Source organism: Hylobates moloch, unplaced genomic scaffold (genome assembly GCF_009828535.3).
Source record: "Hylobates moloch isolate HMO894 unplaced genomic scaffold, HMol_V3 SCAFFOLD_17, whole genome shotgun sequence".
NCBI classification, from domain to species: domain Eukaryota; kingdom Metazoa; phylum Chordata; class Mammalia; order Primates; family Hylobatidae; genus Hylobates; species Hylobates moloch.
This window is the reverse complement of record NW_026652292.1, coordinates 57,664,714-57,691,398: the sequence shown is the minus strand read 5'-3', so window position 1 is coordinate 57,691,398 and position 26,685 is coordinate 57,664,714.

Genomic DNA, 26,685 nt, shown 5'->3' with positions numbered 1-26,685 from the left:
AGGTATTTGTTTATATGTATACAATGATCTAAATTATTTGGGAAAAGATGAAGCTGAATCAAATACAGAGAGCCATAACACATATTTAATGCTCTGACAAGGGATAAGTACGGGCCTCCTTAGCAGAATCACACTACCATGTTGAACCTATTCTCCCCTTGCAGCTCAAAGGGGCTGTTCCTAGTGGGGGTAGGAATGGATAACAGCTCTGCTAACCGCACACAGTGGAAGGAGGAACACACCAAACTCTTCTGCTCTGTCTTCTGAAAAGGCCATTATTTCAAGCAGTAGCTTTAGCAATTCACTTCTATTTGGAAGAAATTAGTTTCTGTCACTTGACTATCCCAGTCTCAGAAATACACTTCAGCGTGTCAATGGGAAAGGTCCATTTGGGGTGCACTCACTGCATAAAGGAGGTTTTACAGTCACAGGAGATCCTTACCTTTCGACAGAACTACTTTCCCACTTTTCCTTTCCTAGATAATTCCCAAGCTCTCTCTCAGAGTTGCATTGTTTGAAAACCATTACTTTTAGTAATGGTGGGAGGATTGTGATCTAAGACTTGACTGCAACCATTTCAAAGCGCTAAAGGTAGTGGTAATGTCACTTCAGTGACTAGAGAAACACCAACTGAATTGAAATGTTCTCTTGTTAATGGAAAAAAAAAAAACAAAACACTGCAACTTCAGGGAGAGCGAGCAACAATGACTCTCACAATGCCCAGAACAGCAGGGAGCTATCCTGTACATACAAGTGAAATAATCATGCCTTGGTCATATTGGGATGAACTTCTATTAAGAGTTGATGTAGGTCTTTATGCTGCAGGCTACTGGGCTCTCAAGAGGAATAAAAATGACTCCCTGGGAATCCTGGGTACCATTAGACAAAGGATATCTAAATGGCCTAGGGTGAGAATATAACACATTTCCTTATATGTCAGAACAGAATCAGAATTTGATATTAACCTCCAAATGGCACTAATTCAGAAACCCATTTTTTAATCAACTTGGCTATTTCCATATGTCTATTTTTAAATTTCTTGCCTGTCACCAGAATTTGAAGTTACTTTGACAAGAGTACTATTTTAGGATTCTACGTCTAGTCCCTCCCTGTGCTTTTGTGTTTTCTGTCTTTTTAATATCAATTATAATCCCCACTAGATATAAGAATAGGTATGCCAGCTCCTGTCTTTGCAATTAGAATTCAGGAAATGCTGAGGATATCTTATAAATATATAATTCATATCATTCTTTAATTAATTGTGACCTCATAATTACAACAGTAGCTTACATGACTTTAGATCAAAAATCAGTATTCTGGAGAGATCATGTATTTTGCTACCGTGGCATAGACACTTTACCTATTGAAGGAATATTAATCAATAGTGTTGGAAGTATTAATGGGAGATAAAAGATGACATGACACTGGCTAAAATGAAGCAGATAATATCTTTTAACTTAAACTATGGATTTTCAAATAATAATAAATGGTATGCTACTATTATCTAATTGGGAAAGGAAAAATATCCTCCCCTTCTTTTTAAAAAAAGAAATACTAAATCTCAGAGAGTCATTTAAGGACTGAGGGTTCTATCCCTTACTGAAAAATCCCTTCCCGTATGTTACTGTCTTTCTAATTCTGAAACAAGTCAGCTTTTAAATTGCATTGTCAAGGGAGTAAATTTCTGCACATACATTCAGCTGCACATTAAGTTCAACAGCAGTTATTTTCAGATGAGTAGTTTACTAAAGTTGCACCAACTATCCAATTTTATAAAGATATATAGGTAAACTTTTTAATTTTTTTAAATTTATGGGATCTTGGGATAAATAATTGCTGAGTTATAAGACTCACAATAGCTATGTTTCAGATTTATAGAATATGCATGTATCTTTCAGAATGCAGACGTCTTGCACAGTGTGATATGCACTTTGGGCATGGATCAAAAAGAATTTCCAAATTCTATATTGGCATGTGGAAGGGGAGGGTGAATTATTAGTGATATTGAGGTATTAATTATTCAGTCTTACTGCCATGCATTATGAATAATGTACATGGCATTCAACAGCAGAACAGCAGTTCCCATCGGTACGCAATGGTCTATAAACATATATTGGGACACCAGAGCATTAGTACTATAATTAATTAGTCCTGGATCTTAGTATGAAGACTTCATCTTCATCAGGATTAGGAGGACAGGACTTTGTTTTCATATACCTCTGGTGTTGACCCAGTGGGTAGCATGAGATGAAATAAAGTTATGCTTGGCAAACTGGATTAATTCTGTTGAGAAATAGAGCTTAGAAAATAAACTGTGATATGCAGCAAACTAAGGTAGAGAAAAAGAGGTAGAGAATATTTCTTTCTTTTTTTTTCTTTTTTAGTTCTTATTTCCCTCCCTCCCTCCCTTCCTCCCCCCCTCCCTTCCTTCCTTCCTTCCTTCTTTCCTTCCATTTTCCTTCCCATCCTTCCTTCCTTCTTTCCTTCCTTCCTTCCTCCCTTCCTTCCTTCTTTTTCCTTCCTTCCTTCTTTTCTTTCCTCCTTCCTGTCTTCTTTTCTCTCTCCATTTCTTTCTCTCTTTCTTTCTTCCTTCTTACTTTTAACCATTAAATGCTTGCCAGTGTTTACTCAGCACCGGAGGACAATAGATTGTAATGACTACAAACTTAGATTCTGACCAATTCAGACCTCAGTTCAAATGCAAGCTCTGAGATTCAAGAAAAGTTATTTATGTAATAATTTTTTCATGGAAAAAGTGGTGAAAATAATATCTAAAATAATAGTTTAATACAAAGACCAAATTAAATAATTTTTCAGAACAAAATACTGATTAAAATAATCACTACTGTTAGTGAGGATGCATCTTAGTTTCTACACAGCATGCCAGGTATGATGAGCACATCTGGAAATACAATATGCCTTAAAATTTAAAAAAATTCAATTTGGGGTTAAAAATAAATAGCAAAATTTTATAGAAGTTGATTAAAATGTATTAAAAGCCTATGGATATATGGTGAAATAGTTTTATTTCTGCCTTAGTCCATTGGCACAAATACAAGAAAGATGGATAAGAAGAAACTTTAACAGCTTCCTGGAAAGATAGCACACAGCAGGGGTTTATGACTCCCTCCTCAAAACTCAGTGCTGGGGAAATTAAAGGCGGGCGAGAAACATGCACTCTAAGAACTAATCAATCAAACAATAACAGTAATGGTAACTAAGCAACAACACAAGACATCCATGGGAAGATCAGATGTTGTTTTGGACTTGTGTGCTTAGGCAGAACACGGCTGTCATCTAAAAAATACTGCCCCTGGAACCTACAGAGAGGTTAGAGAAAATGTTTTAAACTTTTTTCCTGCATAGGCTCCTGGCAACACTGTTTCTTCAGAAGAAAACCCCAAGCAGTAGCCTAGGCCATCTGTGCTAATGTCTTGAGGTTTTATCAGTGCATTTAAGAAGCCTGGCAGGGGTGAGAAGTTGGAGAAAACAGTTGTCAACTGAGCACTCCTTGGGCGTTATTTTAAGACTGTAAGATTTTTCTGAAGGACTGACATAACATAGTAATAATCAAACTGGCTGAGACTGTCAGAAAAAAGTGGTCTGACTTTGCAGCCTTGCTCAGTGCATATTAGCAGATTATATCTGATAACCTTAAGGCAACTTGAGCTCAGAGGCCAAAACCTAGATATCTGAGAAGGACAAACACTCTAAAAGACCTTGACAAACACAAATGTCAAGCCGAATTATTGCAACAGGCAATCATTTTAAATAGGAAAATAAAGATATTAGCAGTAACTAACAATTTGAAATATCATATATGAAACTGTAATGGGTGAAATAAGAGCAAAATATATACAGCTCATAATAGTAAAGATGCAGTAAAGAGGAAATTAGTGGATTGAAATATCAGATTGAGAAACTCCCAGATGGCCGAAGGAAGGCCTGAAAATATAAAAGGAAGCTTAAACATATAAGATAAATAACTAATACATATCACAAAGGCCTAGTAATTAGAACAGTGCAGCTTGGCTGAATGATAGATAAATAGATTGAATTAAGAATTTAGAGGTAAAACTATGTGTATAGGAATATAAAATACTATAAATATGCTACTATGAATCAAAAGGACAAGAGTACATTGTTCAATCTATAAAAATTGGTTCACGATATGAAAAAACCCAAAACTATATCTCTATATAATACCAAATTGACTCAAATTGGATTAATTACAGAAAAGTTAAAGGAAAAGCTACAAAGTTAGTAGAAGGAAATGTAGAAAATATCTCTAACCTAGGGAGAAAATATTCCTATATAAAACTTCTCACCAACATCTAAAAGAGGATTAATTAAATTACATCATAATTAACAATTTCTGTTAGTGAATGGCACTATAAACAAAACTATTAGAAGGATGACAGAATGGGAGATTATATTTACATATTTAAAATTGGCAAAGAATAAATATACAAAAATCATATAACAAGGAGATTTTGAAAATCAACAAAAATTACATAACAATTCCAACAGACAAATGAGCAAAAGTTAGAAAGTGTCATTTACAGAAGAGAAAGACTTAAGTGCTAATAAGCATATGAAGAGATGCCCCAGTCATTTGAAATAAAAATCATGCAAATGAAAGCAACAATGAAATATTAGCTTATACCTATTTCTCTGGCAAAACTTTAAAAACACATTCATTCTAGGTATGTGCATACACGCTGGAATACAGCAACTTTCAAGCACTGGTGGTTTCACTGTAGACTACAGAATCCATTCTGGATAACAACCAGTTAATACAAAGTCAAATAACTCTTATGCATACATTTTGTTCAAGGAAGTCTGTTCCTGGGAATACATAGTGCAGAAATTCTTACACAGATCCAGAAGAGGTCATTTATTAAGACGTTCAATACATAGCATAATGAGATAGTAAAGAGTTACTGGCAACCTGGGTGTCCATCACTTGGAAAGCAGGTGGCGAAGTATAGTGGATGCACAACATATAGCAATTAAAAGAAAAAAACACACACAGACACACATGCACATAACAGAGCATGGCTGGATCTTACAAATATAGCTCTAAGTAGCAAAGCAAAAAAAACCATACAAGTCACCTTATTATTTATTTAAATTAAAAATATTTCCATGTAATCTATATACTTTTTTAAAAAACACAAATGTAAATGCATACTAAATATATTTGAATTGTTGTTTCTGAGGAGGAATGGAAGAAAAACACCTACGAATAGAGAAGAAAGGAAGGAAAGAACAGGAAGAAGGATGTTTGAGGGAGGGAGAGAGGAGGAATAAAGAAAGAGAGCGTAATTGAATGAACCAACAATGATAAAATACCATGAATAGTATGATTCATTCAACTCTCTGGATTTGAGGTTTTAAACAAAGGGATTAATAATATGTAAGAAAATATCTTTTCCTTCAGAGAAAGATGTGAACACATAAAAATGAATATATGTCCTATTTTGTATAACTGCATCCCAGAATTATATACACATGAACAAAGTAAATAAGAAAGTAGGAAAAAAGATAATATAATACATTTTCTTTTTTATTCCATAGTTTTACAACTTTGGTATAATTTGTATGACATACAATAGCATAGAGTCTGACCATTACTATATGTTCAATAGACATTCGTTAAGCCATCTGTGCCATAATTAGTAAAAAAAGGAAAGAGAAGTATATTTATTTCTACTTTTGAAAAACATGGAATAAAATAGACCATATTTACATTCCCATATGAAACAACTAAAAAATATAGAAACCCTAGTTTATAAGATACTGAACAGACAACGAAAGACAGAAAACAATGTGAGCTCCAGGATGGCCCAGCCTATAGCCTAAAGTTTCTAGGCTGTGGTGGAGGGAGGAGAAAACTTGTGGAGCCTGTTAGACTTTCTGAGTTGAGGAGAGGATGCCAGGCATCTTTGGAAGCCAATGTGACTAGGGTTTCCAGAACAGAAGGGGAGACAAAGCTGCAAAGATATGTATAAACACCCTTTTCCCCTTCCCTTACACCTCGTATGCAGTATTGATCAGTGCAGATACACGAGGAAACTACCTGAGGTCAGAGCAGAACCACTAGAAAACTTTAGCGATTTAGGAACAGATTATGCAAAGAGCCTGGAATAATGCCTGTTCCCACTAATCAGCCTGGAGAAATTTCATAATTCATAGCTATTGGGTAGAATACTGAAAAAGAAAAAAGTCTTGTCTGTATAGTGAGAAAGAGTTATTCCTAGGCCAAATACTGCTTTGATCCTAGCTAACAAACCTTAAAAGCAAGAATTGAAAAGTCAAACTCTTTTTGTATAACTTAACTGCATCTCAGAACAAAGTTCAAGAAACAGGAAACTAAGACACATAATGAGGAGAAAAATTAATCATTTGAAACTACATCAGAACTGTCACAGATTTTACAATTAGCAGAAAAGTACCTTAAAAAACAGTTATTAAAACTTCATTCTACGAGCTTAAAAAGTTAAGTAGAGGCATATTACTACCTTTCAGAGATGAAAACACAACGTGTGAGATGAAAACATACTAGATGTAAATAATGGCAGATAGACATTGCAGAAGAAAAAAATTGGTAAAATTTAAAAACTATGAGAGTAACTTCATAAAAAGACACTGTGAGAAATACATAATTTTAAAAGTGAAAAAAGCATAAGTGAGCTATGGGGCAATAGAAGTTTCCATCTATTCCTAATTTGTTGAACGTTGTTACAAGACATGTTAGATTTTTTCAAGTGGTCTTTCTGCATCTATTGAGAGGATCATTGGTTTTTAATGTTTAGTTTGTCATTATTGTGAATTGTATTCATAGGTTTTTATTGCAAAATCAACCTTGCATTCCTGGGATAATTTTTTTTCACACTTGGTCAAGAGTTATAATCTTTATTCACTATATACAGTTGGATTTGATTTGCTAACTTTTGTTTAGAATTTTCATGTCTAAATGCATAAAGGGTATCTGTAGATTTCTTTTTTTTACAAAGTCTTTTTTCTAGTTTTATCATCAGGGTAATGCTGGCCTCATAGAATGTGTTAGAAAGTATGCCCTCATCTTCAATTTTCTGAAAGAGTTATATAAAATTGGTTTTACGTCTTTAAATGTTTGTAGAAATTATAGGGAAAGCCATTTAAGTCTGGAGTTTTCTTTGTGACAATGTTTTGAACTACAAATTCAGTTGCCTTAATACATGTAAGGCTACTCATATTATCTCTTTCTAAGTGAGCTTTGGAAGTTTGTGTCTTTCATGGAATTTGTACCACTCTGTAAAGATGTTGAATGTATAACCATAAATTGTTCATAATATTCTGTTATATTTCTTTTAGTATCTTTAGAACATGTAAGCATGATCCCGCTCTCATTCTTAAGATCAGTAATTTGTGTCTTCTCTATTAGTTTTTCTGAACAGTCTGGCTAGATGTTTATCAATTTTATTTATCTCAATGAACCAGCTTTAATTTAATTTTCTGTATTATTTTTCTATTTTCTATTTCATAATCCAAAAATAACAAGTTGATAACTTATTTATCAAATTTAAAACTTATTCTCTTTGAAAACATTGATAAAAGTGAAATACAGTCCATACATCAAAAGGAAATATTTGGAAATCACATATCTAATGAAGAACTTACATCTAGTATATATAAAAAATTATAAAACTTCAGTAATAACACAACAACAACAAACACACAATTTGAAATAGACAAAAAAATGGATAGTTTGCAACAGTATATATGGATAGCAAATAAGCACGTGAAAATATCTCCAACACCATTAGTCATCAGGGAAACACACAATGAAATAAGCCTACACACATATTAGAATGGCTAGATTAAAAAGGCTACCGAGTGGCTGGGCGCAGTGGCTCACACCTGTAATCCCAGCTCTTTGGGAGGCCAAGGCGGGCAAATCACGAGATCAGGAGATCAAGACTATTCTGGCTAACACGGTGAAACCCCGTCTCTACTAAAAATACAAAAAATTAGCTGGGCGTGGTGGCAGGCACCTGTAGTCCCAGCTACTAGGGAGGCTGAGGCAGGAGAATGGCATGAACCTGGGAGGCGGAGCTTACAGTGAGCCAAGATCGCACCACTGCACTCCAGCCTGGGCGACACAGGGAGACTCAGTCTCAAAAAATAAATAAATAAAAATTAAAAAATTAAAAAAGGCTACCTATATCAAGTATTGATGAAGATGAAAAGAAACTGGAATTTTTATATACATCTAGTGAAAATGTAAAATATTACATCCATTTTGGAAAAGAGTTTTGCAGTTTCTTAAAATATTAAACATACACGATCATAGAAAGTAGCCATTCTACCCCTATGGGAGTAGAAAGTATAAGTCTACACACACAGTTGCACATAGATGTTCATAGTCTTTTTATTTTTAAAAAGCAAAAGCTAGAAACAACCTAGATATCCATTAACAGCTAAATGTATAAAGAGATATTGGTATAGCCATAAAAAAAATACAACTCGGCAATAAAAAGGATGAATAATTGATACTTATAACAAAACGGACAAATTTCAAAATTATTATGCTGAGTGAAAGAAGTCTGAGAAAAAAAGAATTTATATTGTAAGGTCACATTTATGTAAAACTTGGAAAAGGTAAACTAATTTATCATGGCTTAAACCCACCAGAGGTTACCTGCGGGGAGAGAGAAGCTGTTGGTAGGGTGGTAAATGGGTGGGAGAAACAGGAGGGTGAATTACAAAGGAAAATGAGGAGACTTTGGGGAGTGATCAATATGTCCATTATTTTGATTTTCGTGATGGGTTGGTGGGTGTACAGTCAGTCCTTCATATCCACAGGTTTCACATCCACAGATTCAACCAACCATTGATTAAAACTATTTGAAAACAAATACAAAATTATAATACAAAACTAAAAATTACACAAATAAAAAATATAACAACTTTTACATTGTATTAGCTATTACATGTAATCTAGAGATAGCAAATTATTAGCTATTATATGTAATTATTAGCTATTATTTTTAATCTAGATATATAAGAGAGGATGTGTGAGTTAGATGCAAATATTACACAATTTTATATCAGGAACTTGAACATCTGTGGATTTTGGTTTATTTGTGGAAATCCTGGAACCAATTTCCCCATGGATACTGTGGGATTACTGTATATATTAGCAAATTGTACCTTTAAATGTATGTCATATATTGTATGTTAATTATAACTCAATAAAGCTGTATTTTTAAAAAATGCTTAGTAAAGGTATAAAAATACACTTGAAGAAAATCGCCCCACCGTGTAAAGACAGAATTTAATTGAACATACAAATTCACAGTTAAAACCAAAACAACAGCTGGGTGTGGTGGCTCACACCTGTAATCCCAGACTTTGGGAGGCTGAGGTTGGAGGATCACTTGATCCCGGGATGTCGAGGCTGCAGTGAGCTGTGATTGTGCCACTACTCTCCAGCCTTTGTTTGTTTTGTCTCAAACAAAACAAAACAAAACAAGCACAATAAAACCTGAGTGGCGTGCCTGACTACAGTTCAGTGTAGGCATGGTATGTACCCTTATTAGCTTTTCCGAATAGTGAACATCAGGATAAAATGTTTTGACCTAAAGTGATATTTTTTTTTTACCTGTTATTCTCACTTACTGAAGCCCTTAAGCCAGGGGTCCCCAGTCACGGACCAGTACCAGTCCATGACCTGTAAGGCACCAGGCGGCACAGCAGGAGGTGAGTGGTGGGTGAGCTAGCATTACTGCCTGAACTCCCCACCCCCTTTCAGAAAGCCATGGCATTAGATTCTCATAGGAGCCGGAACCCTATTGTTAACTGCACATGCGAGAGATCTAATGTTCACTCCTCATTTGTGGAAAAATTATCTTCCACAAAATCGGGTCCCTCTTACTAAAAAGGTTGGGGACCACTGCCTTAAGCGATAGGCATAGACTCTTCGAATGTATCAGATAAGGCTCATTCTTCACAAGCAAGAATTATATTATTTTCAATGTCATTAATTGTAAAAATAATGTAATTTTAGGTATGTGTCTCCTTCCGATTTTCAGGTAGAAAATTCAACTTTGGCCGTGGACAGCAGCAAAAAAATTAAAAATAAGTTAACATAAATAGTTCCCTGTAGTTTTCGATCATCAGTGTGCGCTGCTTCCCTCTAGGAATCCCACAGGTTCATTTCACGTGATTCTCTCAGTTTCCTCTGTCCTGATACCTCTCTACCTTATAAATCTTTACCAGAGCTGGCAACCATAAAATGTTTCCACTTCAAGTTTCTGATTCTTTTCTGGGGAACTTCTTCAAAGTGGATTAAATATCACCATTGATTATCCTAATCACAGATCTACACCACAGTTTGCTTTCTCTGTTCCCCCAATTCTCTTGTTTGCCTGAAAGAAATTCTTTCTGTCCATGTCTCCTTATATCTCTTCTTCCTTCAGGGAAGTGAGACTAATTTCTTCAGTAGTTTTGGTTTTAGAAAACAAATGCCAAACAAAGAGAGGGTCCCGGAAACAAATTCTGCTTTTTCTTCCTGCCAAAATTGCCTATGTTAGGAAAAGGAAGCTCAAAACTGTGTTATCTAAAGGACAGAAGAAAAAAAAAAAGGAAGAATTCAAGGTGAAACAGCTACATTGATGCCTGAGACCTTTCATATGGACAAAAGTTTTAATTTCTGAAGCTTTTCGGTGGGATTTGCTAAAATATTTTCAGTAGTCCAGTTCAATGAACAAACAGTGAAGGCTGCCCACATCTTAGAAAACAATGCACTTGCATTTCATCATGAGCAGGGTCAGTAGAACCAGCTTATACTCCGTATTCGTGAACATGTGAGTGTGTATGTATGTGTGTGTGTAAGACAGAGAAAGAGAGAACTATAAACTGTACTTCATTTTCCAAAATAACTATTCAGCTTATGTTGAGTGTTTTCTCAGATATTGGCTATGTTTTTCTCACTTCAGCCCTTATGAGAAAATAATTTAATGATACTCTATATTAACAAAAAGTAAGCTAGGCTTAGAGAAGTTAAGTGACTTGTCAAAAACATGCAATTAATGTGACAGAGGTAGAATTTGAAACCAAGTTGTTAACACCTCTCTTTTATGTAATTTTCATATTTTAGTATTATATAAGTGATACACATTGAATGATTTTGTTCATTCCAAAACTCACATGAAAAGTTAATCACTAGGACTTCCCAGTTCCTAAAGCTGTAAGCCAATGACTTTCCATTCTTTATAAATTACCCAGTTTTGAGTATTCTCTTATATAGCTTTGGCAGCACCAAATGGACTAAAATAATAATCTATCAGCAGAGCTAGACTGAAATTTCAGTTTGACATTTTAGCACAGAAGACGCACTCTTCTCTGCTATAAAATTAGGAGAGCCAATTAGGTAACCACCACGCTTACTATTAAGAACTATGTCAAAATATACAAACAAATTATTAAACCAATATGATGTTCTTAACATGAGCAATTTCTCTACTTTCTCTGGAGAAAAAGAGAAATTATTCCCAAATCACTTTGGTAATGTTTACCGTTTAAAAAATTAATTTTTGTCTATTAATATAATTTCAGAAAATATCAACGAAATATAATCAAACACATCATAATGACATTTCATTCTCATAAGATTATAATACTGTATATTTATTTTACCTTTTCTATATGTAGATACGTTTAGATACACAAATACCATTGTATTACAATGGCCTAGAATATTCAGTACAGTAACATGTACAAGTTTATAGCCTGGGAATAATAGGCTATATCTTATAGCCTAGGTGTGTAGTAAGCCTGGGAATAATAGGCTATATCATTTAGCCTAGGTGTGTAGTAAGCCTGGGAATAATGGGCTATGTCATATAGCCTAGGTGTGTAGTAAGCTATGCCATCCAGGTTTATGTAAGTCCACTCTATGATGTTTACACAATGATGAAATTGCCTAACAATGCATTTCTCAGAATATGTCTGTGTTGTTAAGAAATGCACCATTGTAACTCAATTCAGGCCAAAAAAAAAAGAAAGAAAGGTTTTCTAAAGTTATTTACTACAGTGTTGTTCATTCTTTACTGGCAAACACTTTCTATGAGCCATTTTTAATAAGTAATTAAGAGCTAAAAATGCAAAAGTTTCTGGATGACAAAGCCATTCATGACAATGAATGCACTGCAAGAAACCTAGTGGAGCATAGTTAAGAGTAGGGTGGTACATTTCTTCCATTTGCCTCTCCCAGTATGCTGTACACCCCCTCCTCCGTGTGTGTGTGTGTGTTTTTGTGCATGTATGTGTGTGTGTTTGCTGAGAAGCTGATTCATATGAACCATATATGGACAGGACACTCAGCCTCTCAGGATTGGTTGTTGGGTTCAGATGAAGAAGAGAGAAATGAGAATGAGGTCAAGGTCCTTATTTGTGTTGCCTAAGTGTGAGAGCAACTTAGGTTGTCTTTGTTCCTCTAATGACAACCTGTTCCATTAGATTCTTCCTCTTTTCAACATTTGGAAGCCTCTTTCATTTTTTTAAAAAATCCCTTCAGCCTTACGTGTGATAACAGTCCTGCTACTAATAGTCAAGAATTTTGCACTATTCCTTCCTTTCAGTTTCCTATACACATCCACACCTTTGTAATTAATTTCTTGGTAAATAAACCTTCATCAAATTATTCTAATTTGAGTGTGCCATCTGTTTCTTGTTTGGACCCTGATTGACACAAATAATTGTGTAAACTTCTAGAAATGTGCTTGCATATAAAAGCTTATAATTATATATCTATATACATATAAAACATTTTTCATCTCAAAAGCTAGTAGCATTCTCTGCATACCCCGTTTCTTTCAATTAATATTTGTAAACTTTAAAGAATATAAAATTTGGAAGGCTATCAGATGAAAGGTAAATATTATTTATAATGGAAATGTTTATGGTCACAAAAAGAATTTAATCAAAAATATTTTTTTCAAACTTCCCACAACTTCAGAATCTATTGAACGATAATGTCACTGTAGGATAGAAGACTATTAGTTTTTTTAAAAAAGAAACACGTTCTTCTTTTCTTCCAATCCCAGAAAACAATGAATTCCTTCAAAGTAAATCCTTACATAGCTATTCAATAAAACAGAGCACATTTACCACCTCAGTAAAAATGTATGTTACTTGAAAGTGAAAAATATAAGGGAGTGGTAGTATAATTGTAGGTGGGCCTCATTATCCCTGAGATGAAAGTGGAATAGCTCATATTGGACAACTATAAAACTGCTGCTACTGTCACTAGTAATATGTCTTTCTGATAGATTGGAGGGTTTGTTCTTTGAGCAGATTTGGAAATATTAGTAGGGAGGGAGAGAAACCATCTTTTGACTCTGAGAATGAGTTAGCAGGGTTTGTGTGCCCTTTGTTCAGCTTTCAGGCATCTGCAATCATCATATTCTGTGTGTAGCTGCTTTTTCTTCTTACATTACTCAGCTTCGTGGGATTCTAAATATAATCACCCACAAGTTTTCATTTTCTTGACATCTTCTTAACTCCCATCAATATATTTATTATCAGAATGTTCTAATAAAAGTCACTGAAAATGCCTTTCCAATTACATAAATATTCTAGAGAAGTATTAAATAACATTAACAAAATAAATAATCTTGAAATCTAAAAGGAATAACATAACCCTGAGGAAAAATGACATTTTCACAGAAAATACAACCATATGGCCATGTGAGAACACTTTTCCTTATTTATGTCACCTTATTATTAAACGTACTCTATGCTATTGTATGGAAGACTGCAACCACTGTATGTTTAAACAGATTCCATTCTACTCATTTAATACAATTATGAAATAGAATGATTGTTTATTTCAAAAAAAAAAAATCATACCGTTTTCTCCATGGCACTCCTTATCTCTATGAATTCCATCAGTTTTTGGCTAGGAAGTGAGTTCTCATAAATGCCCCGGAGGAGTCTGCTTTCTTTTAGTTGGCAATTATCCCTTTCTCAGAGTTTATTTCAGTACTAAGATTTAAGAGTCTTGTGGAACCTGTATCTGTGCCTGCATTATTCCTTTTACCATTTAAAGCTATATTCGTCTTTTTAAGCCAAAGAAGAATAGGCATACTCTGTTAGTTATATCAGTGTCTAACTGGAAATCTCTGTCTTAAAACACATTTCTTATTAAGAACACCGTAATCTTACAGAAGCATATTATAATACTGGCTATAACCCTAACCAGGATTGGAACTCAGTGTATATCTGTAATAGAAATAACCATAATATGTTACAAAGCAAAAAAAAAAAAAAAAAAAGAAAGCTATCATAGACCTATATAACCATTATACTAAAAAACTTAAGAAATTTTTAAGCCATAAAAATGGACAATTATATAAAATATACATTAATTTTACTAGAGATTCCAATGTATTCAAAGTTCACACATGGCAAATAAAATATATATTTATACTATACCTATACTATATCTTAAATCTGACCTAAATTTATGATGGTGCCATAGACATAATGATATTTCCGTCACCAAAAATGCCCACTCGCTAATCCCTGATACCTGTGAATGCATTACAAATTTATATTCAGATGTCATTAAGTTGACTGGCTTAGAGGAGATTATCCTGGTTCATCTAGGTGTGCTCACAGTACTCACGTGGATCTGTAAGAAGAGTGCAAGAGGGAGGAAGAGATGAATCAGAGACGTGCAGCAGAAATGGGAGGCAGAGGAGAGATTTCAAGCATGAGAAGGACTGGACTGCCATTGCCAGCTATGGAAATTGAGTAAGGCAACCTCCAAGAAGCTGAAAAGACCCTTGGCCAACAGCCAACCAAGAAGCCAGGGCTTTATTCCTATAGCCACATGGGCTCAATGCTGCCAATGATCTGAATGTTTTTGGAAACAGATTTAACCCCAGAGACTCCAGATAGAAATTAGACCTGCTGACTCCTGGATTTCAATCTTTTGACAAGCCAAGTCCACTGACCTACAGAACTGTGAGATGATACATTTGTGCCACTTAAGCTACAAAATGTGTGGTAATTTGTTAAAGCAGCAGTAGAAAATGTATACAGTAGGGTAAGCTTTGCTTGTGATTATATTGATGGTTCCAATTCTTCTAAATAACCAGATTAATTTTATTTTACATCATTTCATTTTATTTCTTCTAATTTTATTTATCATCAACAGACAGAAGGGGGGTCATAAACTAAGATGTGTCACTGCCCAATTAAGGCAAAAACAGGTTGGATTGATAATAGATGCTTGAGTGCTCTTCCAAGATACACATTACAACTGTCTTTAAGTCATCTGTCTGGTTTTCTGTTTTTTTCTTTTCTTTCTTTCTTTTTTTTTTTTTTTTTTTTTGAGACGGAGTTTGTCTCTGTTGCCCAGGCTGGAATGCAGTGGCGCGATCTCGGCTCACTGCAAGCTCCGCCTCCCAGGTTCATGCCATTTTCCTGCCTCAGCCTCCCGAGTAGCTGGGACTACAGGCACGTGCCACCACACCCGGCTAATTTTTTCTATTTTTAGCAGAGACAGGGTTTCACCGTGTTAGCCAGGATGGTCTCGATCTCCTGACCTCATGATCCGCCCGCCTCAGCCTCCCAAAGTGCAGGGATTACAGGCGCGAGCCACTGCACCCGGCCAACCGTCTGGTTTTCTAAGGAGCTAAGATGTTAGTACTACCTAGCCCCTTTGCTTCTGTGTTTGTTTTAGGACAGATAACTAGGTAACAAATTTGGCCTACCCAGGCTTTGTGCCTCTGATTGTTGGGATGAGGATTTGAGATCTGCTTCGAGTTTTGTGGAGAAAGAGAAGGAAGCTGTCACCGAAACTACAACACCAGAGATGAAGAGAGAGCCTACGTGGTTCTAGTAATTCCTCAGTACCTTTCTATCTTGACATAAGATAATAAGTTACTTTTTTTCTCAAACTAGACAGGTATGTGTCTCTGTCATCTGCAAATAAAAAGACAGTGATGAATACTTACTCATTTCCTATCGATACTGTAAAAATGATTACAAACATAGTGGCTTAAGAACAACACAAATTTATTATCTTACAGCTCTGATGGTCAGAAGTCTGACCTAGTTCACACTAAACTAAAATCAAGGTGCCAGCAGAGCTCTGCTCCTTTCTGGAGGCTCTACGGCAGAATCTGTTTCCATGAGTTTTCCAGCTTCTGGAGGTCATTCTCATTCCTTGGCTTATGGGCCCTTTCCTCTCTCTTCAAGATGTGGTAAGGTTGCATTGACCGTGATGTTCTGTCATGCTCACATCTCCAGAGCCTTCTGCCTCCCTCTTTGCCTAGTAAAAATCCTTGTAGTTACAATGGGCCCAATCAAATAATTAGAAGAATTTCTCCTTTTTAAGGTCAGCCCATTAGCAAACTTAATTTCATCTGCCACTTTAATTCTCCATTTGCCATGTAATCTAACATATTTACACGTTCTGGGGATTAAGGCATGGACATCTTTGCAAGGAAATTATCCTGCCCACCACATGTTCTGAGAGTTCAGAGAGCAATGGTCAGAGAAGCTGGGCTCACATTCTAATTCCTGCTTGTTGTGTGATGTTGGGCATTTATTAATATTTTCTGAGCCTGAGCTTTCTCAGCCCTAACTTAGAAGCCATATAAAAGCTTTGAAAATTAAATTTAAGTAAAGTGCTTAGAAAAGTGTTAATATAGTAGTAATGTAATAAATAATAATTATAATTGTAAGCCTTAAATCAGAGAGAAAAAAGTCACCAGAATTCTGGCTTGAGGAAGTAGAAGATAGTGACTGTGATTAAGAGAATAAAAAAAATGATTCTGCTAACACTTTGGTATGTATATTACCAAAGAGAAGGGTCCGAGAGAGAAACACATTTACCTCTATCTTTTAAGAGTAGAAGAGCTTCTAGACCTGGTGATTTCTTTGGTGAGTTAAGTTTCTCCAAATGGACATTGTAAAAAAACAAACAAACAAACAAACAAACAAACAAAAACTTCTGGTAGAAGTGAAATTGATTTAAAGGATATTTAGTAGCATCTGGTAAAAAATGCACATATTCCATAGATTAATTTCCTAGGACTTCCATGAAAAGACACAACATATTGGGCTACATAAGCAATAGAAACTTATTGGCTCACAGTTCTGCAAACTAAAAGATTCAGATTGAAGTGTCAGCAGAATTGGTTTCTTCTGAGAGCTGTGAGGGAGAATCTGGTCCATGCTTCTCCCCTATCTCCTGGTGGTTTGATGGCAGTCTTTAATGTCTAATGTCTTTTACCTTTATCATCACATGGTGTTTTTCCTGAATGTACATGGCTGTGTTCAAATTTCCTCCTTTTTGTAAGGACAACAGTCTTATTACATTAGAGTGACCACATCTTCAGTTGATTATCATTATGAAAACTCTCTCTAAATAAGGTCACATTTGGAGGTACTAGGAGTTAAGAATTCAATATATATATAAATTCTGTGGGAACAAATTTTAACCAATAATGTACTGTCATAGAAATTCTGTTTTAAGAATGTATTAGAAAAAGCATTGCATAAACATGACTGAACATAGGCATAAAGATAATCGTCACTACACAGTTTTCTGTAGTAAACTATTAGAAAACATCTCCATCAATATTGTCATAAAAAACTATTTGAAGCCTATTTGCACCAAATACTACCACATAGCATTAAAAATTATCAAATTTGGGGCAGCCACCATTACTGAAGCTCCAGCCAGCTGTTTTCCCCAGCTGGTGCCAGGGAGACTGGGTGGTTTGGACTGGGGGAAACTCCCCACAGTGCAGCAGAGTGGCTGTGGCATATTATGGCCAGATTGCTTCTTTAGGTGGGTCCCAGATTCATCCCTCCTCATTGGGTGGGGCCTCCCTGTGGGAATTTCAGCAACTCTAGCCAGGGTTTTACAGACATAAGTCTGATCTGGCTGGGACAGAGCTCCTAGGGGGAGGGGTGGTTGCAATCTCCATGGCTCAGCAAACTTAGTCTTTCCTGCCACTGGCTCTGAAGAGTCCAGTCAGTCTGAACAATAGGGATTCCCCCCAGCACAGTGCACCTGCTCCACCAACAGACAGCCAGACAGCTTCTTTAAGCAGGTCTCTGATCCCGTGCCTCCTGACTGGGTGAGGCGTTCCAACAGGGGTCACCAGACACCTTATACAAGAGTGTTCTCACTGGCATCAGGTCGGTGCCCCTCCAGGATAGAGCTCCTAGAGGAAGGAGAAGGCAGCCACTTTTGCTGTTCTGTAGCCTCTGCTGGTGATACCTCCAGGTGTAGGAGGAACCCAGGTAAATAGGGTCTGGAGTGGACCCCCAGCAAACTGCAGAAAAAAATAGGGTTGCAATCCTAGTTTCTGACAAAACAGACTTTAAAACAACAAAGATCAAAAATACAAAAAAAGGGGCATCACATAATGGTAAAGGGTTCAATTCCACAAGAAAAGCTAACTATCCTAAATACATATGCACCCAATACAGGAGCACGCAGATTCATAAAATAAGTTCTTAGAGACCTACAAGGAGATTTAGACTCCCATACCACAATAGTGGGAGACTTTAACAAATCACTGTCATTATTAGACAGATCACTGAGACAGAAAATTAACAAAGATATTCAGGACTTCAACTCAGCTCTGGATCAAGTGGACCTGATAGATATCTACAAAACTCCTCACCCCAAAACAACAGAATATACATTTTTCTCAGTGCCAAATGGCACTTACTCTAAAATTGATGACATAATTGGAATTAAAAACAATCTTCAGCAAAGGTAAAATAGCTAAAGTCGTAACAGTCTCTCATACCACAGCACAAATTAGAACCCAGGATTAAGAAATGCTCAAAACGAACAGATAACCTACAAAATGGGAGAAAATTTTCACAACCTACTCATCTGACAAAGGGCTAATATCCAGAATCTACAATGAACTGAAACAAATTTACAAGAAAAAAACAAACAACCCCATCAAAAAGTGGGCGAAAGACATGAGCAGACACTTCTCAAAAGAAGACATTTATGCAGCCAAAAAACACATGAAAAAATGCTCATCATCACTGGCCATCAGAGAAATGCAAATCAAAACCACAACGAGATACCATCTCACACCAGTTAGAATGGCGATCATTAAAAAGTCAGGAAACAACAGGTGCTGGAGAGGATGTGGAGAAATAGGAACATTTTTACACTGTTGGTGGGACTGTAAACTAGTTCAACCATTGTAGAAGTCAGTGTGGCGATTCCTCAGGGATCTAGAACTAGAAATACCATTTGACCCATTACTGGCTATATGCCCGAAGGACTATAAATCATGCTGCTATAAAGACACATGCACACGTATGTTTATTGCGGCACTATTCACAATGGCAAAGACTTGGAACCAACCCAAATGTCCAACAATGATAGACTGGATTAAGAAAATGTGGCACATATACACCATGGAATACTATGCAGCCATAAAAAATGATGAGTTCATGTCCTTTGTAGGGACATGGATGAAACTGGAAATCATCATTCTCAGTAAACTATCACAAGGACAAAAAACTAAACAATGCATGTTCTCACCCAGAGGTGGGAATTGAACAATTAGAACACATGGACACAGGAAGGGGAACATCACACTCTGGGGACTGTTGTGAGGTGGGGGGAGGGGGGAGGGATAGCATTAGGAGATATACCTAATACTAAATGACGAGTTAATGGGTGCAGCACACCAACATGGCACATGGATACATATGTAACAAACCTGCACATTGTGCACATGTACCCTAAAACTTAAAGTATAATAATAATAAAATAAAATAAAAAGAAACACTCAAAACTAGAAAACTACATGAAAAATTTTTTTAAAAATCTATAGGAAGAAGAAAAAATGCATCAATAACTCTAAACTTAGAGAATTATTACTGTTTCTCTATTTGTGAGTACTCTCTTTTTAAGTTTCCTCCTTCTCCTCCTCCCTCCTCCTCCTCCTCCTCTTCCTCTTCTTCTTCTTCTTCCTCTTCCTCTTCCTTTTCTTCATCTTCTCTCTCCTTTTTGTTTGCGTAGGAATGAAAATATAACTTTTTTCCCTTTCTTTCCACTAGTCACCCCCTTACATTGCTAGCATAGCTAGTTACATGCATGCTTGCTTAGAAGTTCCAAAGACTGGCCAGGCACAGTGGCTAACACTTGTAATCCCAGCACTTTGGGAGGCCGAGGCAGGCGGATCACGAGGTCAGGAGATCCAGACCATCCTGGCTAACACAGTGAAACCCCCCATCTCTACTAAAAATACAAAAAAAAAAAAAAAAAAGCAAAGAAAAAATGAACCAGGCATGGTGGTGGATGCCTGTAGTCTCAACTACTTGGGAGGCTGAGGCAGGAGAATGGCGTGAACCCGGGAGGCGGAGCTTGCAGTGAGCAGAGATTGCGCCACTGCACTCCAGCCTGGGCGACAGAGCGAGGCTCCGTCTCAAAAATAAATAAATAAATAAAAATAAAAATAAATAAATAAAATTAGCCGGGCGTGGAGGCACGTGCCTGTAGTCCCAGCTACTCAGGAGGCTGAGGCAGGAGAATTGCGTGAACCAAGGAGGCAGAGGTTGCAGTGAGCCAAGATCGCATCACTGCACTCCGGGGCAACAGAGTGAGACTCCGTCTCAAAAAAAAAAAAAGAAGTTCCAAAGACTAAATCTTGAGCCAATTCAGGCCCTGTGGAACTCTTCCCCACCAGAAGATTATTTCATGGCTACAGTTAGTTTCCAACCTGATCATCTTGAGCTAGCACCAGCCCATTCGCCAGATAATGGCAATAACTCAAGATAAAACAACAGAACAGGCCGAGTGCGGTGGCTTACGCCTGTAATCCCAGCACTTTGGGAGGCCGAGGTGGGTGGATCACGAGGTCAGGAGATTGAGACCATCCTGGCTAACATGGTGAAACCCCGTCTCTACTAAAAATAAAAAAAATTAGCGGGGCATGGTGGCTGATGCCTATAGTCACAGCTACTTGGGAGGCTGAGGCAGGAGAATGGAGTGAACCTGGGAGGCGGAGCTTGCAGTGAGCAGACATGGCACCACTGCACTCCAGCCTGGGCAACAGAGCGAGACTCCGTCTCAAAAAAACAAACAAACAAGCAAACAAACAAAAACAACAACAACAAAAAAACAGAACAAGTTACACAGATGCATTCCCCCACCCCCACCAAATGCCCTCCATACCGAACTTCCCCTTCTTAAACCCCTGCATCTTGCCTGGGATTCTGAGGCTGTTTGGTTAGGGCAAAAGTCTAAATCCATTCCCCATGGCTAGCTTTGGAAAATATAAAGTCACTTTCTTTTACCACACCACGTCCTTGTTACTCAGTTTTGCATGTGGTGAGCAGTCGAATCTGTATTGGTTACAAATTGACATAGAACCCAGAGATAAGCCATAGCGAATCAGTTGGTTTCTAATACCATCATTTCTGTCTTAAAGCTTCCCAGATATTTGTGAAATCACCAGGTAGGCACATTCACATTTTTTTTTTTTTTTTTTTTGCCGAAATATACATACAGACACATTTGATTTGCATACACTTTAAAGTGGTTTAACATCCACTCTCTAAGGTAAAATACAACTTTAACAAATCATTTAAAAGTTCAACATTCAAAATTATTAAATTGAACAGAAGTTTAGAAAACTCCCTTTACAGCAGTATTTTGATGAAGATGTGGCAGTTTTTATTTTCTGGAGAATTAAGATTATTTTGTGGTAGCTAGGAAGAAGTTTGGTGTAGTGGTTAAGTTTATGAGTGTTAGAACTCCGATCTAACTTGGTGGTCAACCCATAAATTTTCTCCTCTATAAAATAAGGCTAATGATATATCAGGCTATATATATATATATATATATATATATATATATATATATATCTTGATATTCTAGATAGCCATATAGAAATCGTATGTGTTAAGGACCTGGCACTGGCAGCTATTTTTTTTTTTACGATGAGTTTTTTGAAGTTGCTGTAGTTGGAATACTTGTCCTCTCTGAAATTCATGTTGAAACTGAATCCCCTATGCAACATTATTAAGAGGAGGGGCTGTTAGGAGGCGATTAGGGCAATGAGGGCTGTGCTCTCATGAATGAGATTAGCAACCTTATGGAAAAGCTGTAGGGAACTAGCTACGCCCTTTTTGCCCTTCTGCCTTCTGCCATGTGAGGATACAGCTTTCATCCCTGGGCTATTGAGGATGCAGCAACAAGGCGCCATATTGGGAGCAGCATTCACCAAACACCAAACCTGCCAGCACCTTGATCTTGGACTTCTTAGGCTCCAGAAGTGTGGGAAAAATAAGTTTCTGTTGTTTATAAATTAATCAGTCTCAGGTGTTTTGTTGTAGCAACACAAACAACAAGAAATAAGTGTTCGTTTGTTTTTTCTGATAAACTAGTGCATGCTTTTCCTGACTGTATCATGTAATTGACTAACAAATACCTTATGGACAATGAAATAAAAAACAAACCTAAATTTATGTAAGAAGTGATTGTATTCAAATAGACTGTTGCAATAAATGGAGGGAGACCATTGCGAAAGGGAGAATACTCTCAGGATAAAATCTATGCCTGTCTCAAAGTTTAGACAGAGTGGGATCTTCTTATACAGGGAGGAGGACATTTGGCTAGAAAGCAACAGGTGTAGGTAAATTTGATGATCAAGTGGCATTATCTAACTGTCGAGCCAGTAATGATTTTCCCTGAAAGTAGGCAGTTCTCAGGAGAAGCCATTAAAAAGGAACTGTTCTGAATTCCAATGCTTGCTTAAGTTTAAAATGAATCGAGGTCCATAGACTCGTGGAAAGGGAAGAAGACAGACTAAAATCAGTTTCTGTCAAGTTAGGAGATATTTTGTTCAGATCAGGTGGGTGAGACAAAGCATAGGAGTGAAATAATCATCATCATCTATGGCAGCAGCTGAAAAATTCAAATATGAGTGTAACTGATTACAATCAGTAAAACACTTTTTCTAAAAAATAATTTTATGTGTACGTCTCATGAAAGCAAATTAAACATTACTAATCTAGATTTGCTGATTGGCAAATAGGACTGGCTTTATATTTTATTAAAGGTGTTAAAATAAAAATAAAAGAAAAGTAATATTTTTCTCAAATATGTCAGTCACAAAATTATTGGCTCAACATCTATCGTAATAATGTTAGTGGAGACTTGATAAAGATACATTGTGATTATTTTATTTTACTGCATGTCACTTTGAACCTACACTTACCATTGGCATATTTTATGTTGTAAGATACATGATATTATCTTTTTGGCATTGTTGGTTTTATGGAAGGCTGAAAGGAGAAAGAGCTAGTTTTGGAAAATGTAAGCCTTTGTTTAAACATGGACGTATTTAGTTAAGAAAGTAGTAAATATTGTAATAGTTATACAAGCATAGCTAAGGTAAATGGAACTACATGAATTTATGTGTGAAGATGTTCACTTCTCTTCTCTTTCCAAGCATGAACTCAAAATATTTAACTTAGTGACTGTATTTTCTTTTCTGTTCTAGTTTACTCTCACAATAAGAAATAATTATACATATTAATGGAAAAATCATTAATGTATTACCTATAAAAGTTATTAAATTTTATAGAATTTGGAAACAAGTTCAATGCAAATAAATTCTCCAATATGAATAAAATAGGATATAATCATTAATTCTTTTTTTATAAAACATCTGTAAAATTGCTTATAGAAACCTAAAAAGTGTATACAAAGAAGAATGAAAATATTTACACACACACACATATATAAAATTTGACAGTTCCTTTTAGAAAAAAATCAGAATCTTTTATATATTTTGTTAAATTTAAACTATCTCTAATCATATCTATTTTCTGTCTTGACCTCAATTTTTGAAATGTTAGCACCATTTCATCATTTTTATTATTATTCATGTCTTCTCTATCTTCATTACTGTTAAGAATAGACGTATGTCATTATATAATTTTTAACTAGGAAAAATCCTGACCCTTCATATTTGGCTGCTGTGAAGAATTATTATATCACATTTGAATCTGAAACTTGGAATTGCTAATGTTTTATGTTGAAAGAAGTATGAAGTATAGCTCTACTTTTCTCTGAATGATGCTCCTTCTGTTACCAACTTGAATTTTTCATTTGACAATTGGTTGGCAGGTTTGAAATTAAAGAGGAAATGGTAGCAATAGTATAACAAAAGCAAATTAACACTAAAAAAAAATCCCAAATATTTAATTGTCTAGATTCAGGTCACTTGTACAACTTCCTAATCCCCTGATATAATTTTTCTTTGGTGCAAAAGCTTCATAGCTCTGGGTTCTAAGCAAAACAGAAACTGAAGTGGCCTTACAGGGTTTTCCTTCTGTGGGAAGTGCAAGTAAGTATGATGAGCAATGGTGCCTTTGAGGTCTCTTGCTAACACTGCAAATAATCTGGCTGAATTAAAAGAGTCTTCAATTAGTGGTTGAGTATTCAATGTGGCACTCAACTTTAGAGTCCCAGATAATTTCATAGCATCTCTCTACTTCTAAGAGCCAAAGCAAACTTCAGGGACTGATAAAATGCCTTATAGATTTGGTTCCAACAGATCTATATATGAGATGACTAGCTTAACAGAGCAAGTAAAAAGTAGGTCATACTCACTTTTTCATGATAATTGAATTAAAAAAATATATGTTAAGCCCTTTCTATATATAGTACACTAATAGGTGGTTGTTATCCTAAAATAATTTAGTTTATTCAAGTGCAAAAATATAAATATTCCAATAGAGACTCAATTCACACTAAATGTTGCAATATAAATACACACAAGATATGAACGAAGGACAGGACTGGGGTGTACCCTAGCCTGAGGAATCCGGGACAATTTATGGATGAGATGGTACCTGAGGAGAAGCATAAAGCAACACAGATAAATAGCCTTTCAACTACTAGAATTAACTTCTTTTATCATTTTTTAAATTAGTTCTATGACTGCTATACTACAGCAAACTCTTCATATTTGTAAATTTATAGTGCATAAACCCACTATTGAAGAATCACCCTAAAGTTCTATACCATGAAATATGTAATTTTCCTTAAAATAAAGTTAAATTGCTTTTGTTAGAAATTCAAGTAATAAAATACCCATGTGAAGCTCGTTTAAATAATAAACATAATTAATTTCAAAGTATTATTGATTCTTTAGAATTTTGTTTTGGTATTGCTATATTTAGCTCTGTGCTTTGACTCTATTTTGCTATATTATATGATGCTTCTTTTACTCATATGAATGTTTCAGACCCAGGTGTCTTTTCCTCTGGTCATGAAATGATTTCAACTGCTCTAGTCCACACATTTGTGTAATAAACCATCCAGAAGGAGAAAAAATTTTTCTCTTACTCCAATCATTAAATATAAATTCTGAATATCAAGATAAATGTTACAAATTGGGTCCCCCTTTGAACCAATTCCTTTTGAGAAATGCACAGAGATATCACATAAAGTCAAGGTTAGCGCTGTCAAGGAAACCGTTACAGGGATAAATGCATGGGTTTCTGCCATCCATTTAGAAGACGCATCAGGATTTGGCTTTAGGCCCAAAGCTGGTATAATGCAATAGGGCCAATAGAAATAGTAGTAGGGGAGAGCAAATGTCCCAGATGATCCTAGACAACTGCCCAGCATCTGCACTACAAGCTCTTTGTAATATTCTCTACTAATTTTCTATTCAATGGCTATTAGTAGGATATTTTCTAAACTTTTATATGTGGAAAGTGATATGATGCTTTGGTCTATGTGAATGTGAAGATTTTAACAGGTCTCCAGTTATGTCACACATGAATATCTATGACCTTTAACACTTATATTTAGTTTTTTAAAATTGGCTTCTAAGATGAAGATGGTATAGACACCTTTATTAGGTTTTCAATTGCTGCCACAATAAATTGCCTCAAATTAGTGGCTTAAAACAATACCTTTTTTTTTTCTCACAACTCTGTGGGCCAGAAGTAGAACGTTTGTGTAAACAGGTGAAAATATAGTTGTCTGCAGGGCTGTGCTTTTTTGGGAGGTCTCCAGGAAAGAATACAATTTCTGTTCATTTCGCTATAATTGTTAAAGTCCCCATTTTTTTTCCTAGCCTCTAGATTGAGAGCTGTTTCCAGCTTCTAAAGACTGCCACATTCCTTGGCTTCTGCCTTCCTTCCTCCATTTTTAAAACAAATGATGAAGTATCAGGCTGCTCTTACTAAATTTCTTTGCCCTCTTCAGCCAGAAAAGATTCTCTACTTTTAAGAAGATGAATGTGATCCAATATAGCTAGACTGGGCTCACCCAGGTAAGCCAGGCTAATCTCCCTATTTCAAGTCTCTTAACCTCATACTCAAACCTTATAGTTTGGATCTGTTTTGTTTCCACCAAACCTTATGTTGACATTTGATGCCAGTGTGACAGTGTTGGAATGGGGGCCTGGTGGGAGGTGTTGGGCCTGTGATTGTGGATCCCTTACAAATAGATTAATGCTCTCTCATGAGGATGAGTGAGTTCTTACTCTAGCTAGTTTCCACTGAGCAGGTTGTTAAAAAGAGCCTGGCTTCCTTAGTTTTTATCTGTCTTGCTCTGTCTCTCACCATGTGACTTCTTAGCACATCCCTTCTCCCTTTCCACTTTCCACT